General features: G+C 41.8%; 1 long non-coding RNA gene across 1 annotated transcript; it reads right to left on the bottom strand.

The window, feature by feature from the left end:
• Positions 1 to 10,102: 10,102 nt before the first annotated feature.
• LOC129059392 (uncharacterized) lies at positions 10,103 to 15,554 on the bottom strand. Its single transcript, XR_008525247.1, has 2 exons — positions 15,147 to 15,554; positions 10,103 to 10,295 (listed from the first exon to the last, which is right to left on the bottom strand). It is a non-coding gene; the product is annotated as an uncharacterized LOC129059392 (long non-coding RNA).
• Between the last annotated feature and the right edge of the window lie 2,494 nt (positions 15,555 to 18,048).

Raw genomic sequence — 18,048 nt, 5'->3', positions numbered from 1 at the left:
TGATCTTTCTGCAATGCAAATAATTGAAACTTTGCTGAAGATAGTGTGCCTGGGAAACCAGATTTTTTTTTATTTTTATTTTTTTTTTGAGATAGAGTCTTGCTCTGTCACCAGGCTGGAGTGCAGTGGTGCAATCTCGGCTCACTGCAATCTCTGCCTCCTGGGTTCAAGCAATTCCCTTTCCTCAGCCTCCCAAGTAGCTGGGACTACAGTTGCACATCACCACATCTGGCTAATTTTTTGTATTTTAGTAGAGACAGGGTTTCACCAGGATTGGCTAGGATGGTCTCAATCTCCTGACCTCGTGATCCACCTACCTCGGCCTCCCAAAGTGCTGGGATAACAGGCGTGAGCCACCATGCCCAGCCAAAACCAGATTCTTAAAGAAATTACATTTTACAGGTTATTGCATGTGCTTAGTAAAACATTATTGTATCACTGTTACTGTACTATGTACTATTATTGTACTAAGAGTAAATGCTGTTACTATATCATGAGTTACTGTATTATGAGTAAATCACCTGGTTAATCCTTTAAGTTTTCTTTTTGAGAAGTAACATTTTTATTGAAGTAATATAGGTGTGTGATTTACAAAATCAAAAGTACAGCAGAATTTATAATAAAAATAATATCCTCCCACCCTATCCTCCCTATTCCTAGACCTATCCTTGAGGCAACATCTTGTAATCCTTTTTTTTTGAGACAGGGTCTTGCTCTGTTGCCCAGGCTGGAGTGCAGTGGGGCAATCTGGGCTCATTGCAGTCTTGACCTCTTGAGCTCAAGCAATCCTTTTACCTCAGCCTCCCTAGTAGCTGGGACTACAGGCATGTGCCACCATGTCTGGCTATTTTTTAAAAATTATTATTTTCTGTAGAGACAGGGTCTCACTACGTTGCCCAGGCTGGTCTTGAACTCCTGGACTTAAGCGATCTTCCCATCTCACCCTCCCAAAGTGCTAGGATTACAGGCATGAGCCACTGCACCTGGTTTTCTTAATCCTTTAAAAAGTTTAAGTTCTAGTGGTTACTTCTGTGATTTCAAATGAAATGTTTAAAGTATCATTTCTTTGCTTATCTCTTCCCTTCTTTCTCCTAATCCTAGTGCTTGATGTTTCATTACAATTATTTTTCTTTATCTCTGTAACTTTCAATAATATACTTGTCTTCCATTTATTAGTCTTTTTAAAATAACTTTTTCTTTTTTCTTTCTTTCTTCTTTTTTTTTTTTTTTCTTTGATACAGAGTCTCACTGTGTCACACAGGCTGGAGGGCAGTGGCAGGATCTCAGTTCACCCCAACCTTTGCCTCACGGGTTCAAGGGATTCTTGTGCCTCAGCCTCCCGAGTAGCTGGGATTACAGGTGTGCACCAGTACGCCTGGCTAGTTTTAGTATTTTTTGTTACAGACAGGGTTTCACCATGTTGGCTGGGCTGGTCTCAAACTTCTGATCTCAAGTGATCCATCTGCCTTGGCCTCCCAAAGTGCTGGGATTACAGGCATGAGCCACCGCACCTGGCCTATGTATTAGTCTTTATGTAAGATGTACACAATACTCCATACTCCTTTCCTTTTCCTCCTATTGAAACTGTTCCTATAAACTTTATAAAATTAATCAGAGAAGAAGAGAGGGTGAGAAACATAATAATCCAAGCTTGCAGCACATTCAGCATTAATCACTAGGTCAGTTTGCTCGCTGACCCCTTCCTCATAGTTGTTTGGCTATTGCTTCAGAATTACGTGGAGTCTGTTACAAGATTATAGTTCCCCTTAACTGCTCTATAGATAACAGCTTGAACATTATGAAATGTTAAGTTTTCCCTTTGAGACATTCTTTCAGGTCCTGCATACTGATGAAACTACTGATGTCAGCTAGTCTGAAGGACCCTACCAGAAGCTAAATCATCAAAGAATGCAATTTCCATATCCTAATGATTTAATCTCCCTTACCCTGACCAATCAGTGACCCAAATTTTCCAGCCCCTTGCCTCCCATGATCTTCTTAAAAACCCCAGCCCAGAACTCTTCAGAGATTTAAGAATCTCCTCCTACCTCCTGACTCAGCACCATGTAATCATTAAACTCTCTGCTGCAAACTCTGCTGTCTCAATGTATCAGTCTGTTACTGCACAGTGGGTGTATGAACCTGTTGGTCTTATGACAGTATCCTCCTATGTTATGTCACATCAGCTATACTTTTACATTTACATGTCTGATGTTGATCATTCTAACTCTGCACTGTAGTAATAATTGTCTTTCCTGTTTTGCTTAGGGCAGGGTTTCACAATCCTGGCACTACTGACATCTTGGGCTGATAATTCTTTGTTGTGGGGGGCTCTCCCATATACTCTAGGTGGGTTAGTAGTATCTCTGGCCTCTACCCACCAGATGACATCCAAAAATGTCTCAAGATATTGCCAAATGTCCCCTGGGGAGGGGTATAAAAATCTCCTCTAACCCCAGTTGAAAACAACTGGTCTAGAATCTAAGATAGATTTCAAAATTGAAAACCAATGTAGTCGGAAAAATTCTGAGATGACCCCTAAATTTTCTGCCCTGGTATAGACATACCTCCCAAGCACCAATCTAGGTGCTGCAGTGAAGGTATTTTGCAAATGTAATTAAGGTCACAAATCAGTTGACCTTAAGATAGGGAAATTATCCATGTGATAGTGACTTAATCACAGGAGCCCTTTCAATTTTTTGAGACAGAGTTTCGCTCTTGTTGCCCAGGCTGTAGTGCAATGGCACAATCTCAGCTCGCCACAACCTCCGCTTCCCAGGCTCAAGCGATTCTCCTGCCTCAGCCTCCCGAGTAGCTGGGATTACAGGCACACACCACCACACCTGGCTAATTTTTCATATTTTTGGTGGAGACGGAGTCCGCCCACCTCAGCCTCCCAAAGTGCTGGGATTACAGGCATGAGCCACCATCCCCGGCCCCAAGTTCTTTATATAGCCTACTATTCTTGCCTTTATCAGTCACTCGAAATCTTGAGATGACCACTTGTGCATTTGGAGCTGTTTATACTTCTAAGATTTTTAAGTAACAGCGTTCATGTCAACTGCATTGCTGGGGAGGGCTGTGCCCTTCAAAATGAGTGCCAAATGTCTGCCTCCAGATCCCTAAAAGTGGGCAATGACTTTTCTATCAGTTAGCAATGGCCTTTTTTTTTTTTTTTTTTTTTTTTTTTTAGCTTTCTGTCTGTTTCTGATGCCTGCTTCTGTTTCTGGCTACCCTGGATTGGTAGATGAGTTTTTACTCCTGTTTTTTTTTTTTTTTTTTTCTGAGACGGAGTCTCGCTCTGTCCCCCAGGCTGGAGTGCAGTGGCATTTTTACTCCTTTTAATAGGAAGACTATTGGCCGGGCGCAGTGGCTCACGCCTGTAATCCCAGCACTTTGGGAGACCGAGGTGGGTGGATCACGGGGTCAGGAGTTTGCGACCAGCCTGGACAACATGGTGAAACACCTTCTCTACTAAAAATACAAAAAATTAGCTGAGCATGGTGGCAGGCACTTGTAATCCCAGCTACTCGGGAGGCTGAGGCAGGAGAATTGCTTGAACCTGGGAGGCGAAGGTTGCAGTGAGCAGAGACCGCAGTATTGCACTCCAGCCTGGGCAACAGAGCGAAAGTCCATCTCAAAAAAAAAAAAAAAAAAAAATAGGAAGGCTACTGTAGCTTTCAATTTAATCTGAATTGAAAAAGATCTTCCAGGCCTGGCATGGTGGCTCATGCCTGTAATCCCAGCACTTTGGGAGGGCAAGGCGGGTGGATCACCTGAGGGTGGGAGTTTGAGACCAGCCTGACTAACATGGAGAAACTCCATCTCTACTAAAAATACAAAATTAGCCGGGAATGGTGGTGCATGCCTGTAATCCCAGCTACTCAGGAGGCTGAGGCAGGAGAATCACTTGAACCCAGGAAGCGAAGGTTGCGGTGAGCCGAGATCTCACCATTGCACTCCAGCCTGGGCAACAAGAGCAAAACTTCGTCTCAAAAAAAAGAAAAGAAAAAGATATTTCATTTTGTAGAAAATGGATTTTCTGGGTAATGCCATTAAACTTCACTATTTCAATCCAAATTGGGATGGCTAGCAGACAATCTAAAATGCTTCACTCATTCTATGAAGCTTAACTAGAGAATGAGAGCAAGAGGACAAAGATGACCTAAATGTGTAAATGTGGTATTAGTACACATCCCTGTGAGATCTGAATTTTTTTTTTTTTTTTTTTTTTTTTTTTGAGACAGAGTCTCACTCTGTTGCCCAAGCTGGATTACAGTGGCTCGATCTCGGCTCACTGCAACCTTCACCTCCTAGGTTCAAGCGATTCTCCTGACTCAGCTTCCTGAGTAGCTGGGATTACAGGTGCCCGCCACAAGGTCCGGCTGATTTTTGTATTTTTAGTAGAGATGGGGTTTCACCATGTTGGTCAAGCTGGTCTTGAACTTCTGACCTCGTGATCCACCCGCCTTGGCCTCCCAAAGTGCTAGGATTACAGGCGTGAGCCACTGCACCCAGCCTTGAATTTTTATACTATCACAGAATAAATAGAACTATGACATATGTTTCACAATTACATAGCTAATTCGATGTTCTTTTGACAATTCTAGCACATTTTTTTTACAATGATAAAATCATTGTTTCCCTCTGGTAAATGTGGGTGACTCCAAGCTCATTCCATCCTAATGCCATGCTTATGCTCTTCCTCACTGTTCCTGACAGATAATTTATTAACTGGCATATTGCAGCCTCTATATATTCTTGCCATTCTACCTCTATATAAACTTATCAAAACAGTACAGCATCTCCTTTCTTCATCCGGGGTTTAGCACATAGTAGGCACTCAGTAAATATTTATTGATAAAACAAATATATGTAGGCAAGTGACATCTTATTTGCTCAATTACAATGAAAACAAAACACCACAGAGCAGTCATGCACTCTTGAGATGACCAACTTCTACTGAAAAATGAGAAGGCTACTGAGGGTTAAATTCTGCCAAGACCTGGCCTAGGAAACTATGTTAAATTAAGCCAGTGTGACTGGGCTCCAGGGTTTCCAAACTTTTCCTAATATCAGACTTTCCATGCCCTCAGCCTGTCTATAAGATAGACTTATCTCTATTTCTGCTCATTTTTCTCCCAGGCCATAATTATATGCATCAGTGAGTTAAAAAACCTTCTTTGCACAGTAGGTAGGACAGGAGAAATGGCTTCTGGAAGACCAACTTTGCTAAACGCAGGCCACAGTGAAGACAAATGGCACAATCTGTGAGAAAAGTCAGTTTTGGAAAGAATCTGGGAACATAGCAGCCTTGGAGATTATAAAAGATGAAGAAAGGAGGTGATGCCCTGTTGATTCTTTACTTGGAGAGTTACCCTGGACCAATCAGAAGGGCTAAAATTTAAAAGATAAAAATATCAAGTGTTAGTCCGGGTGTGGTGGCTCATGCCTGTTATCTCAACACTCTGGGAGGCCGAGGCAGGTGGATCACCTGAGGTTGGGAGTTCAAGACCAGCCTGACTAACATGGAGAAACCCCATCTCTACTAAAAATACAAAATTAGCCAGGCGTGGTGGCACATGCCTGTAATCCCAGCTACTCAGGAGGCTGAGGCAGGAGAATCACTTGAACCAGGGAGGCGGAGGTTGCAGTGAGCCGAGATCGTGCCACTGCTCTCCAGCCTGGGCAAAAGAGTGAGACATCATCCCACAAAAAAAAAAAAAAAAAAAAAAAAAAAAAAATCAAGTGTTAGTAAGGATGTGGAGCAACTGGAACTTTTGTGTGTGTGAGAGGAGGTGCAAATTAATGAAATCATTTTGGAGAACTGTCTTCACTATCTAGTCATATACCTATGCTATGACCCAGAAATTCCACATGTGGGTATTAATAATATCTAGTTAAGTGAATATGTTCGCCAAAACACATGTATAAGAATGTTCAGGCTGGGCGTGGTAGCTCACGCCTGTAATCTCAGCACTTTGGGAGGCTGAGGTGGGTGGATCACCTGAGGTCAGGAATTTAAGACCAGCCTAGCCAACATGGCAAAACCCCATCTTTGCTAAAAATACAAAAATTAGCCGGGCGTGGTGGTGAGTGCAACTGTAATCCCAGCTTCTCAGGAGGCTGAGGCAGGAGATTCACTTGTACCTGGGAGGCAGAGTTTGCAGTGAGGAAAGATCATACCACTGCACTCCAGCCTGGGCAACAAAGCAAGACTCTATCTCAAAAAATAAAATAAAGTCAGATAACAGCTCTAAAAAAAAAAAAGAAAAGAAAAGAAAAAGAATGTTCATAGCAGCCCCCAAACTGGAAACTACCTAAGTGTCCATCAACAGTAGAATGGATAAATTCAAAATATTATATGTATATAGTGAATATAACATTTGGCTGGGCATGGTGGCTCACCCTTGTAATCCTAGCATTTTGGGAGCCCAAGGTGGGTGAATCAGTTGAGTTCAGGAGTTTGAGACCAGCCTGACCAACATGGAGAAACCCCATCTCTACTAAAAATACAAAAATTAGCTGGGCATGGTGGCACACACCTGTAATCCCAACTAATCAGGAGGCTGAAGCAGGAGAATCTCTTGAACCCAGGAGGTGGAGGTTGCAGTGAGCTGAGATTGCCCCACTGCACTCCAGCCTGGGTGTCAAAGCAACACTCTGTCTCAAGCAAACAAACAAACAAAACAAAAAGAATATAGCTGTGTTAATGAGAAAGGACATCTAAAAGACATGAGTCCTCTTCAAGGACTCATGAAACAATACAGGTGTATCTCACAAGCATAATTCTGATAGAACAAGATCAGATACAAATGAGCCAGTATTAGTTATTGCTACAGTTAGCTATGTTTGCCCCCTGAAAACTCATATTGAAATTAGATCCCCAATGTTGGAGGAGGGGCCCAATGGGAGGTGTTTGGGTCATTAGGGCAGATCCTTCATGAATGGCTTGGTGCCATCCTTGTGGTATTGAATAAGTTCCCATGCCGTTACTTATCTGGAAAGCAGGTTGTTAAAAAAAGAGCCTGGCACTTCCCCCACTCTCTTGTTTCCTCTCTTACCATGTGATCTGCACACACTGGCTCCCCTTTGCCCTCCACCATTAGTGGAAGCAGCCTGAAATCCTCAACAGAAGCAGATGCTTGTGCTCTTGTACAGCCTGCAGAATGGTGAGCCAACTAAACCTCTTTTCTTTATAAATTACTCAGCCTCAGCTATTCCTTTATAACATAAACAGACTGAGATAGTTATACATTAACGTATAATAAGTTACCCCAAAACTTAGTGACTTAAAACAACACATATTTATTATCTCATAGTGTCTGTGGATAAGGAATTTGGGAGTGGCTCAGCTGGATGGTTTTGGCTCAGGCTGTCTCATGAAGTTGCAGTCAGAATGTCTGCAGGGGCAGCAGGCATCTGAAGGCTTGACTGGGGCTGAAGGATTCCCCTCTCAGATGGCTCACTCACATGTTGTTAGAAGGAGGCTTCATGTGGGTCTCTCCATGAGCTGTCTGAATATTCTCACAACATAGCATCTGAATCCCTCAGAGAAAGTGATCCAAGAGACAGAACAAGGAGAAAGCCTCAGTGTTTTTATGACCTAGCATTAGAAGTGACTTATCCTGTCTCTGTAGGTTATACAGACCAAATCTGATACCATGTGGGTGGGGACTACACAATGGCATGAACACCAGAAGTCAAGGATCACTGGGGACAATTTTGGAGGCTGGAATCATCCATTCCACACGTTTCTATAAATATAAAGTACAAAAACCAGTGAAACTAAGCTATGCTGTTGGTTAAGATAATGGTTACTCTGGGGAGAAGGTAGTGACTAGAAGGAGGGAAGAGATGGACATTGGGGATGCTAGTAATGTTCTGTTGCTTGATATAGGTGTAGTTATATGACTAAATTCATCAGGCTGTAACTTATATGTTTCTCCATATATATTAAACTTTGACAACTTAAGCAGATTAAGAAAAAAGAAGAAGGAGAAAAGAAAGAGAAAGAAGCCAGGCATGGCAGCTCACTCCTGTAATCCCAGCACTTTGGGAGGCCAAAGAGGGTGGATCACTTGAGGTCAGGAGTTTGAGACCAGCCTGGCCAACGTGGTGAAACCCCATCTCTACTAAAAATACAAAAATTAGCTGGTTGTGGTGGTGGGTTCCTGTAATCCCAGCTACTCAGAAGGCTGAGGCAAGAGAATAGCTTGAACCCAGGAGTCAGAGGTTGCAGTGAGCCAAGGTCACGCCACTGCACTCCAGCATGTGCAACAAAGCAAGACTGTCTCAAAAAAAAAAAAAAAAAAAAAGACAGAGAGAGAGATAAAGGAAGAAAGGAAAAGAACTCTGGAATACATCCAAAGGACATGGGTTTCATATTCTGTGAATGGAAAATCAGACCTTCTCAAGAAGATGCTTAGCCCAGTGGCCCAGTGACCCACTGCAACATAACTCAGAAGGAGAAGGGAGATCCTGATCCATTTGACAGATCTAGGACACAATACATTGGCAGTTGTCTTATTATTAAACCAGGTGCCATAAATTCTTGAGTATATAAACAGATAAAGATATTAGAAGAAGCAGGAGTAATAAAATTTAGATGTCTGCAATATTGCTCCATTCCTGGGTGTATCATGCCAACCACCAAGAGACAATAGATTGTCTATGCATTGATATGCATGGTCATGACCTCATAAGACTGTTGAGAGATTAAGCGATATGATGTGTGAGAAAGTAGTAGGAGGATAGGATGGAGGAGGCACTGAACACATGTTTATGTATTCATTAACTAGTATTTGAATCATATATTGCCGTCTAACTCACTATCTTAAAATTTAGTGGTTTAAAACAACAGTAATTTATGATTTCTCACAGTTTTCTGGGTTAGCTGGGGCTCAGTTGGACAGTTCTTATATTGGTCTCACTTGAAGTCTTTTATGTAGGTACAGTCAGATGGTTGGGACTGGAAAGTCCAAGATGACTGCACTCCCATATCTAGCACTTTGTGGGGATGACAGGAAAGCTGAGCCCCACAGGGTGCTGGGATCGCAGGATCTAGTCTTTCTCCATAGTCTCAGAGTCTTTTCCTCTCCATGTGGTCTCTTCCCATACTATCTCTAGTAGAGTAGCCAAACTTTTTTCATGGTGACTCAGGGTTCCCAAAAGTACAAACATGGAAGCTGCCAGGTCTTGTGCCACACTCAGTTAATTAAAACAAGTTGGCAGATTCCATTTGGGAAGGGACTGTATACCAGGAGGTATGATTCGTTGGAGGTCATCTTTGGAGTCTAGCTGCCACATGTGGACACTTAAAATATGTATCAAGGCCAGGCGCAGTGGTGGGCCTGTAATCCCAGCAGGGTGATGTTGGGAGGCCAAGGTGAGTGGATCACTTGAGGTCAGGAGTTCAAGACCAGCCTGGCCGACATGGTGAAACCCCGTCTCTACTGAAAATACAAAAATTAGCCGGGTGTGGTGGCACACACCTGTAATCCCAGCTACTTGGGAGGCTGAAGTAGGAGAATCACTTTAACCGGGGAGGCAGAGGTTGCAGTGAGCCAAGATCCCACCACTGCACTCCAGCCTGGGCAGCAGAGAGAGAATCCGTCTCAAAAAAAGAAAAGAAAAGAAATAAAATTTAAAAAATAAAATAAAATACATATCAGGAAACATCAATGTTGTTTATTTTAAGAATGTACTTTCTCAATTTGTTTCTACTTTTTGGTCTCAATTTTTTAAGATCAGCTTTAGGTATACTAGAAATTAACAAACTAATAAGCCTGGTGGGCAATCTTCTAAAATGGTGCCCAATCATCCCTGCCTTCTAGTATTCATGCCCTTAAGCAATCCCCTTCCCTTGAGTGTGGGCTGAACCTAGTGATTTGCTTCTAACAAATAAAATACAGCAAAAGTGAGGGGATGTCAGTTTTTTAATGAATTATAAAAGATTGTGACTTTGTCTTACTGGTTCTCTCTCTCTCTCTCTCTCTCCCCCCGCCCCCCACCCCACCTCTCAAAGACACTCTCCTGTCTTCTTGGCTTACTTGCTGTATGAGTTTGCCAGGGTTGCCATAACAAAGTACCACAAACTAGGTGGCTTAACAACAGAAATTTATTGTCTCACGGTTTCAGAGTCTAGAAGTCTGAAGGTATCAGTTGGGTTGGTTCCTTCTGAGGGCTGTGAAGGAGGATTCTGTCCCACACCTCTCTCCTTGGCTTGTGGATGCCTGATGGCCAGCTTCTCCCAGTGTCCCTTCACATCATCTTCTTTCTACGTGTGTCCATTTCTGTGTCCAAAATTCCCGTTTATATGAAGACCTCAGTCATACTGGATTATGGCCCACCCTAATGACCTTATCTTAGCATAGCTAATTAAATCTATAACAACTCTATTTCCAAATAAAGTCATACCCTGAGGTCATAGGGGTTAGGACTTTAACAATTCAACCCATAACAGGTAGGATGAGTGCTGTGGGAATGGGAAAGGAAATTTTTTTTTTTTTAAAGTACATGACTCAGAGGTTGCATATAGCACCTCCCCTCATATGCCATTGGCCAGCAGTTAGCCACATGGCCACATGACCATCCAACCTCAAGAGAAAAAGGAAATATAGTTCTTAGCTGGTGGCCACCTGCCAGCCAAAAGTGTTGTTGTTTTATTATTAGAGGAAGATGGGGAGAAAGGATATTGGAGGCAACTAGCAGCTTCAGATACATTATAGTTTGCAAAAATTTTGTGAAGGAGAGAACTACCTCCTCCAAAATGCAATAATAATTGCTCTTTTGTTGCAACTACCAACCTACCATACCAGAAATATTATGATTAGTCCTTACAATAACCCTGAGAGTCATTTTTCCTCCCACGTGTTACAAAAGGAAAAATCAAGTTTCAGAGAGATTAAGCAATTTGGTCAGAGCCAAACCCTTTAAGTGGTGGAGCCTGGAATCCAACAGAGGATTCTGTCTGGTGTTAAAGCCTGACCATTTCACTGCACCCCATCACATACCCTAGCAAGCAGCACTCCATCAGGCCTACCTTATTTGTACTGCTTAACTTCATGGCAGTTCTGGGTAGTGACTTGAAGATTTGTATGGGAAATATCAGAAATGCCCATTTCTAGACTTTATGGGATAACAAAGTGAGAGACAATCAAAATTCCTATATAAAACATACACTGGTAGTTGCAGGCAAGATAGCCAAATAGGAACAGCTAGGGCCTGCAGCTCCCAGCAAGATCAATGCAGAAGGCAGGTGATTTCTGCATTTCCAACTGAGGTACACGGCTCACCTCATTGGGACTGGTTAGACAGTGGGTGCTGCCTACAGAGGGTGAGCCAAAGCAGGGTGGGGCATTGCCTCACCCAGGAAGTGCAAGGGGTTGGGGAACTCCCTTCCCTAGCCAAGGGAAGCCATGAGGGACTGTGCCATGAGAAACAGTGCACTCTGGCCCAGATACTATGCTTTTCCCGCAGTCTTCACAACCCGCAGACCAGGAGATTCCCTTGGGTGCTTATGTCACCAGGGTCCTGGGTTTCAAGCACAAAACTGGGTGGCCATTTGGGCAAACACCAAGCTAGCTGCAGGAGTTTTTTTTCATACCCCATTGGCACCTGGAATACCAGTGAGACAGAACTGTTCACTCCCCTGGAAAGGGGGCTGAAGCCAGGGAGCCAAGTGGTCTAGCTCAGCAGATCCACCCCCACAGAGTCCAGCAAGCTAAGATCCACTGGCTTGAAATTCTTGCTGCCAGCACAACAGTCTGAAGTCCACCTGGGGTGCTCAAGCTTGGTGGGGGGAGGGGCATCCACCATTACTGAGGCCTGAGTGGGCATGCAAACAAAGTGTAAACACAAACACAGTGTAAACAAAGTGTAAACACAAACACAGTGTAAACAAAGCGTAAACACAAACACAGTGTAAACAAAGCGTAAACACAAACACAGTGTAAACAAAGCCACTGGGAAGTTCAAACTGGGTGGAACCCACAGCAGCTCAGCAAAGCCGCTGTAGCCAGACTGCCTCTCTAGATTCCTCCTCTCTGGCAGGTCATCTCTGAAAGAAAGGCAGCATCCCATAGTCAGAGGCTTATAAATAAAACTCCCATCTCCCTGGGACAGAGCAACTGGGAGAAGGGGCTGCTGTGGGTGCAGCTTCAGCAACATTCCAGCCTGCTGGCTCTGAAGAGAGCAGCAGATCTCCCAGCATAGCACTTGAGCTCTGCTAAGGGACAGACTGCCTCCTCAAGTGGGTCCCTGACCCCCGTGCCTCATGACTGGGAGACTCCTCCCAGCAGGGGCTGACAGACACTTTATACAGGAGAGCTCCAGCAGGCATCTGGCAGGTGCTCTTCTGGGATGAAGCTTCCAGAGGAAGAAATTGCAGCCTCCGCTGGTGATACCTAGGCAAACAGGGTCTGGAGTGGACCTCCAGCAAACTCCAGCAGACCTACAGAAGAGGGGCCTGACTGTTAGAAGGAAAACTAACAAACAGAAAGGAATAGCATCAACATCAACAAAAAGGACATCCACACAGAAACCCCATCAAAGGTCACCAACATCAAAGACCAAAGGTAGATAAATCCATGAAGATGAGGAAAAACCAGCTCAAAAAGGCTGAAAATTCCAAAAACCAAAATGCCTCTTCTCCAAAGGATCACAATTCCTCGTCAGCAAGGCAACAAGACTGGAGGGAGAATGAGTTTGATGAATTGACAGAAGTAGGCTTCAGAAGGTGGGTAATAACAAACTCCTCCAAGCTAAAGAAGCATGTTCTAACCCAATGCAAGGAAGCTAAGACCCTTGAAAAAAGGTTAGAGGAATTGCTAATGAGAATAACCAGTTTAGAGAAGAACATAAATGACTTTGAAGGAACTGAAAAACACAGCGCGAGAACTCTGTGAAATATACACAAGTATCAATAGCCAAATCAATCAAGTGGAAGGAAGAAAGGATATCAGAGATTGAAGATCAACTTAATGAAATAAAGCGTGAAGACAAGATTAGAGCAAAAAGAATGAAAAGGAACAAACAAAGCCTCCAAGAAATATGGGACTACCTGAAAAGACCAAACCTACATTTGATTGGTGTACCTGAAAGTGACGGGGAGAATAGAACCAAGTTGGAAAACACTCTTCAGGATATTATCCAGGAGAACTAGCCCAACCTAGCAAGACAGGCCAACATTCAAGTTCAGGGAATACAGAGAACACCAGAAAGATACTCTTCAAGAAGAGCAATCCCAAGATATATAATCGTCAGATTCACCAAGGTTGAAATGAAGGAAAAAATGCTGAGAGATTTTTGTCACCACCAAGCCTGCCTTACAAGAGCTCCTGAAGGAAGCACTAAATATGGAAAAAAACAAAAAAAAACAATACCAGCCACTGCAAAAACATACCAAATTATAAAGACCATCGACATTATGAAGAGACTGCATCAACTAACAGGCAAAATAACCAGCTAGCATCATAATGACAGGATCAAATTCACAGATAAAAATATTAACCTTAAATGTAAATGGGCTAAGGGCCCCAATTAAAAGACACAGACTGGCAAATTGGATAAAGAGTGAAGACCGCTGGGCACAGTGGCTCATGCCTGTAAGCCCAGAACTTTGGGAAGCTGAGGTGGGTGGATCACGAGGTCAGGAGATCAAGACCATCCTGGCTAACATGATGAAACCACATCTCTACTAAAAATACGAAAATTAGCTAGATATGGTGGCACATGTCTGTAATCCCAGCTACTTGGGAGGCTGAGGCAGGAGAATCACTTGAACCAGGGAGTCAGAGGTTGCAGTGAGCCAAGATCACGCCACTGTACTCCAGCCTGGTGACAGAGCAAGACGCCATCTCAAAAAAAAAAAAGTCAAGACCCATCAGTGTGGTGTATGCAGGAGACCAATCTCACATGCAAAGACACACATAAGCTCAAAATAAAGGGGTGGGGGAATATTTACCAAGCAAATTGAAAACAATGAAAAAAGCAGGGGTTGCAATCCTAGTCTCTGATAAAACAGACTTTAAACCAACAAAGATCAAAAAATACAAAGAAAGGCATTACGAGACCTACAAAGAGACTTAGACTCCCGCACAATAATAATAGGAGACTTTAACACCCCACTGTCAATATTAGATCAATGAGACAATAGATTAACATGCGTTTTTTTAGAACTGAAATAATTACATTCTATGATAAAATTATTTTGAGATTAATATACCATAAGGCTGCCAGAAATCTATATCTTTATACAAATGGATATTTTTTTAAATTCCTTATTTTTATCAACACATTGTAATTATATATATTTATGGGGTACAATTTGATGTTTTGATATATATGTTGTATAATGATCAAATCAGGGTACTTAGCATACTCAAAAAAATACAGTGGCATAAACATATAAAACACTCTACACAATACACATACATACACACATGTACATGTACATACACACACACACACACATATATAGTTTTGCTTTTGTGGAAAATTACTGTCCTTTCTTTTATTCCTCCAAGAGCATCACTTTGCTCTGTGTTGCTCTGGTTTTAAAAAAAAATCACAATGTTTATCAGAAAATAAGGTTTGTAGTCTGCTTTGCCTATGGAGTAGCCATTCTTTATTCCTTTACTTTGCTAGTAAACTTGCTTTCACTTTTTAAAAAGCAGAAAAAGAAAAGAAGATATATAAATAAGATTTTGCTGAAGTTGAGCAGAGAGTTTTATCCTTGTCCCTCTCCCAAATCTGATGGCAGGTTATTGTTTCAATTATCTTAGCCACTTTTTCTTTTTCTCTAGGCAGAGGCAGGGAGTCAATTGGGGATGATGATTCACTAGTCTCAATTGCTCTATGAAGGCTTTCTTGAGTGGCTTCTATTTCGTTGTGTAAACCCAAAGGTTGCCATAAGATGATCCTCTCCTCTCCCCCTTTATGGGTTAGCAGCAGTTTCTTCCACTAATCTATGAAAATTCTGGAAAAGAGGTATGTAGGTTACATCAGAGAGCCAGAGCTTTTTGGGAAAGAGGTACCAACACTCTAATCTGAGCTACTGAAATTGGAGATAGGGAAACCTGTCAGGGTAAACCCCTGAAGTCAGCTGGCAGGCAAGGCACCAATTGCCACAAAGGGAAACTCACCTGAAGGGCAAGTGCATTCTCAGTTGGTCACTTGGGCTTGACACCAGGGACTCAGTGCTTGGGCATGGAGGTGGATTCTTTCTACTTCGGTGAGTGATTAAGAGCCAAAATGCTCAAGACCTTCCCACTCAGGGTATGGAATCTGAGCCTATGTGCTTCCCAGGACAGCTGCAACTGTGGAGCCCAGTTCTGGAGTAAATGAAGTTGGTTGTGTGTCTGGTCGAGTAAGGACATCATCATCTACTGAACTGTGGTATTAGAAAAGCCCCGTGAGGGCAAAGCCATATCTAGTGTGCTCCCTGTTGTATTCCTGGTGCCTAGCCCACTATCTTGTATGTGGAAGGTGCTCAGTGAATACTTCATCATAAAAGATGCTAAAGAATTCAGGATCTAGAATTCAGTAACATAACACTGTGGTAGCAACCACAGCAACCATAGCAACCATGCTGGTAGACGCAAATCTCTCTCTCTACCTCATATCTGGAAAACAAAAGTGCCCTGCTTTGGACTGAATTCTTGGACTATTCAGGTGGAGGACATAAAGAGACCTTGAAAAGGAAATACTCTAGTTCTTGTAAATAAAGGTAAATTGATTTGCAATGAATTGACTGGAAAAATAAATGTTAGTATATGTGCACCCCAAGTAAGTAGAACAAATCATACTGGTTGCATAAGATATAATTTCAGGTATCTGAATCATGTACATCACGGGTGACAACTGCAAGGTTCTGATTCCCTGAAAGGACATGCCTGAACAAATCTTATTTTAGTTGGATGAATCACTTAGTACGTATATATATCAATCTTTTATGTTAGAAATAGCTCCTCACTCCAAAATGGGCTCAAGTTACTTTTCAGGTGTAAAAGGAGAAACTCAGCATTTCTAGTTCTCCAAATAAAATGTTAAAATCAGGCCAATTTCTCCATATTGCTGTATAAGAAATCAGAGGTAGCGAAGACACAGCAGATATTATTTATTTCCGGAGCAAACATATTCACAATGACTGCTATGTAAATAATTCAAGTAAAATATTAGTTTTAACGATCTTGCATGCATTTTCATGGAGTTAGCAATTATTATTTAAAACACACACACAACTTAGTAACTATAAGTGAAAACTATGGGGTAAATAATATTTGTATAATATAATTAAATTGTAAATGAAGTAGAAAAGTTTTGCAGATGACATGATTCTATATCTAGAAAACCCCATAGTCTTGGTCCAAAAGCTTCTTATGCTGATAAACAACTTCAGCAGTTTCAGGACACAAAGTCAACATACAGAAATCATTAGCATTCCTACACACCAAAAACAGCCAAGCTGTGAGGCAAATCAGGAATGTAATCCCTTTCATAACTGCCACAAAAATAATAAAATACCTGGGAATACAAGGGAGGTGAAAGATCTCTACAATGAGAATTACAAAACACAGCTCAAAGAAATCAGAGATGACACAAACAAGTGGAAAACATTCCAAGTTTATGGTTAGAAAGAACAAATACCATTAAAATGGTCATACTGCCCAAAGCAATTTACAGATTCAATGCTATTTCTATCAAACTACCAATGACATTCTTCACAGAACTAAAAAAAACTATTTTAAAATTCATTTGGAACCGAAAAAGAGCCTGAATAGCCAAGGCAATCCTTAGCAAAAAGAACAAAGCTGGAGGCATCACTTTACCAGACTTTGAACTATACTACACAGCTACAATAACTGAAACAGCATAGTACTGGTACAAAAAAAAAGACACATGGATCAATGGAACAGAATAGAGAGCCCAGAAATAAGGCCACACACCTACAACTATCTGATCTTCAACAAAGCTGACAAAAATAAGCAATGAGGAAGGGACTCCCTATTCAATAAATAGTGCTGGGATAACTGGCTAGCCATATACAGAAGATTGAAACTAGACCCCTTCTTTACACCATATATAAAAATCAACTCAAGATGGATTAAGACTTAAATGTAAAACCCAAAACTATAAAAACCGTGGAAGACAACCTAGGCAGTGCCATTCTGGACATAAAAACTGGCGAAGATTTGATGATGAAGATGCCAAAAGCAATTGCAACAAAATCAAAGATTGATAAATAGGGTCTAATTAGACTAAAGAGCTTCTGCACAGGAAAAGAAACTATCAACAGAGTAAATAGACAACCTACAGAATGGGAGAAAATATTTGCAAACTATGCATCCAACAAAGGTCTCATATTGAAATGCAAATCAAAACTACAATGAAAGACCATCTCACTACAGAAAGAATGGCTATCAAAGGAATATAAGTCATTCTATTATAAAGATACATACATGTGCATATTCATTGTAGCCCTATTCACAATAGCAAAGACATGGAATCAACCTAAATGCCCATCAGTGATAGACTGGATAAAGAAAATGTGGTACATATACACCATGAAATACTATGCAGCCATAAAAAGGAACGAGATCATATCTTTTGCAGGGACATGGATGGAGTTGGAGGCTATTATTCTCAGCAAACTAACACAGGACTACAAAACCAAACACTGCATGTTCTTACTTGTAAGTGGGAGCTGAATGATGAGAACACAAGGGGAGGAACAACACACACTGGGTCCTGTCAGGAGGTGCTGCCAGGGGAGGGAGAGCATGAGGAAAAATAGCTAATGGATGCTGGGCTTAATACCTAGGTGATGGGATGATCTGTGCATCAAACCACCATGGCATGTGTTTATTTATGTAACAAACCTGCACATCCTGCACATGTACCCCTGAACTTAAAAGTTGAAGAAAAAAAGGTCTCATATCCAGAATCTATAAGAAACTTAAACAAATTTACAAGAAAAAAACCATTAGAAAGTGGGCAAAGGATGCAAACAGACACTTTTCAAAAGAAGACATACATGTGGCCAAT

Source organism: Pongo abelii, chromosome 4 (assembly GCF_028885655.2).
Source record: "Pongo abelii isolate AG06213 chromosome 4, NHGRI_mPonAbe1-v2.0_pri, whole genome shotgun sequence".
Classification (NCBI taxonomy): domain Eukaryota; kingdom Metazoa; phylum Chordata; class Mammalia; order Primates; family Hominidae; genus Pongo; species Pongo abelii.
This window is presented reverse-complemented; position numbering and strand designations above follow the sequence as displayed.